This window comes from Oxyura jamaicensis, chromosome 3, assembly GCF_011077185.1.
Source record: "Oxyura jamaicensis isolate SHBP4307 breed ruddy duck chromosome 3, BPBGC_Ojam_1.0, whole genome shotgun sequence".
Classification (NCBI taxonomy): domain Eukaryota; kingdom Metazoa; phylum Chordata; class Aves; order Anseriformes; family Anatidae; genus Oxyura; species Oxyura jamaicensis.
In genome coordinates, this window is record NC_048895.1 from 19210530 (window position 1) to 19213440 (window position 2911).

Below are 2911 nucleotides of genomic sequence, written 5' to 3' on the forward strand. Positions count from 1 at the left end.
GGGGCCTAGGCCTTGCCCCCCGCCCGGGCCTCGCCGCCGGTGCCGTTATGCAACGCGCGGGGGCGGCGGAGCGGGGCGGCCCGGGGCCGCCGGACCCCTCCCGGGGCGGGGGTTGGGGGCACCCGGCCTCGGCCAGCCATGGCGGCAGCCGGCAGCGGAGGGCGGCGGCCGGGCGGGGACCCCCGGCGGCAGCGAGGAGCCCGGCGGGCTCTGAGTTTGTCCCGGTTGCTTCCCAGCCGGGTTTCTGCTGGTGGGTCTCCTGGAGGGAGGCCGGACGGCTCGCACTTGTTCCCCAGACCGCTCCAGTGCTGCCGGCTGAGGTGCTGCTCAGAGCAGCCGTGGGGTACCGGCAGCCGTGAGGTACCACGGCCTCGTCACCTCGTGGGCTCCCTGGTTAGGACGGTGTGGGTTCAGTTGTCTGCAGTCTGCTGGTGGTCTCTGGATCACGGCCAGCTGTTACTGCAGACATTGCCACGGGGATCTTTTCCAGATCCGTATCTCAGAAGACACAAACAGCCTTCAGAAAGTAAAGGAAGAAAAAACATCCCTCAGAAAGTTAAATAACTGCCCTCATGTGGGCATTTACAAGGAGTGGAGTAGGATCCTAATGCTTCAAACCACCTTGGCAGTACCAGCAGTCACTTCCATTTGATGACTCTCCCTCAGAGCCTTTAGGCTTCTCAATCTGAGCTTGCTTCACTAAGAAGGGTCACTAAATGTCCGCAGACAGCCCGGTTCAAGAGGTGAAGTATGGCGTGTATTGCCTGCCTCCCAGCATCACTCATGTCTGACAAGAACTGAGGTGATTTCCGCACCCTGGCTTTATTCTGGCTTTGCAGCAGTGTGATATCTTTGTTAGAAAGCTCCTCTTGGTAGTCACACCGTAAGTTACTCTTGCAAGCTTGATTAGTGAGTTTCTTCTGAACAGAGTAGTCAGCAGATGAACTCTGCAGCTCCAGAGGAAGAAGAAAGAGGGGAGAAGATCAAAGGGTTGCAGGGATTTCCTGGGAAGGAGCAGAACCTTTTCAGCGTGCGTATTCACTCCCTTTAGGTACAGCAGGTGGATTAATGACCACTTCAATCTCTAGGGCAGAAGCTGCCAATAAGCAGCACAGAGCAAGATACCTCTGTGTAGCTCTGGAGATATAACAGTGTGGTTTCATGCTGCCACCTTTTCAAATGGCAACCTGAGATGGGAGTAGTGAGCATGCTGGAGAGCTGGCTGGATGCTGCTGGCATCAGCAAGGTCTCTACAGGTCAGCGTAGGAACGCTGGGCATAAAGTGGTTATGATGAGCTTGCTGACACTGAAAAAGATCTTGAGTCGAAGTTAGTCTCTTTCAGGGGCTTAATGGCTGCTGACGTAGAACACAGGTGTAGAACACTTGCCTCCCGTGCCCAGGGGGAGGTACATCTGCTCAGGTCTTTACGTTGATCCGGGAAGTTTGTTGCAAACATCAGCCCTTGCTCGTGAGACCCCCTGAGCCACCAGCAGCACCTTCTGTGTCGAACACTCCTGTCTGTGGAACTTGGTCCGATCCAGCTTTGAACAAGCTTCGGGTGGGACACCAGATGCATTGATGTGGGTTAGGGTGTGTGGTGTTTTTTTTTTTCTTCTTCTTCTTCTTTTTTCCCATTAGTGACAAATGGAAAGAGCGTTGTGTCACTAATGCTTGCAGAATTGTTAATACTGTGATGCTGTCTGTTGTGGGCGGTGTATCGCTGCTATGGTGATGTGTTTTCTTAAATTGTTGGTTTTAAATGCCCTGTGTGATGGACGTACACAGCTTCCTGTTTATCACCCATGTTGTACCACCGGGGCAGCACTGAGGGACTGACTGTATGTTTGGGTTCCAGTGTGTTTGTGCTTTTTGACTTTTCTCTGGCACCATCTTTTCCCCATTACCAACAAAGATTATGGCGCTGCGCTGTGAGGTCCCGTTGTCCCATTTGACTGCTGTTTTGCTTCTGCTAGTTGAAAGCTTCAATCCTTGTGTCTTTTTAATGGGGCTTATTTTTAGGAAAAAAGCAAAGGAACGGTTGAGGTCTGGTGTCTGTTCCTGCCAGAGGCTTTGACAGCAGCCTCTTTTTGTTCTGTTCTGACCTTCCCTCCCCACACCCCCAAACAGACTGCTGCCCACTGCACCCCGGCGAGAAGTTGAATTCCCCTAACAGTGTAACAGTACAAGAAGGTTTCCGATGGAAGTACATTGGGGTGTCCCAAATGCTGCTGTTTTGCCTGGGTTTTCCCCTCAACGCCCCTCCGCACTGCCTTTAAATAAATATCTGTGTATACATACGTATGTTTTTGCAGAGAATGACAACAATTGCACAGTTTTGCTTGTTTAATTTTCCCCTTCCTCCCCAAACGGAAGCTGTGACTCTTCCCATAGATTCCCTCTCTAGCTTCCTTTTGCTTTCTCCAGCTGTTTGCTGACTGTTACTTCCCAAACCCCTCGGTACTCCCGTCTCTGTGCTGCTAACGGGTGGAGTCTGGGCTCTGCGTATGATGCTGACAGGCGCAGATGTGACCTAATGCACCCTCAGGGCTGCAGCCAAGGTGCCCCGGTCTCGTGTTGGGAGGGCACGTGGCCAGTACCTGGGATACCAGTTCTTTAAGCCTGCAGCCCCTTCTCCTGGCCATCAAATTCTCTATGAGAAACACGTGGGCTTGTGTTGCAGCGGGCTGTTTTCATAAGCAGTGTACTTCATGTAAAAAAAACAAAAACGAAACACACAAAAAAGGGATGGAGAGAAAAAAAAAGTTCAGTGCTTATAAAAGGAGCTGTTGGTTAGAAGATCATTCATACCTGTTTTCTCTTCATGGCACATTATATACGTGGCCTTTCCTGCCTAATGTAGGTACTTCCTGTGTCTGACTTCTGTTTTGTTTGTCGTGTTTTGTTTTTCCG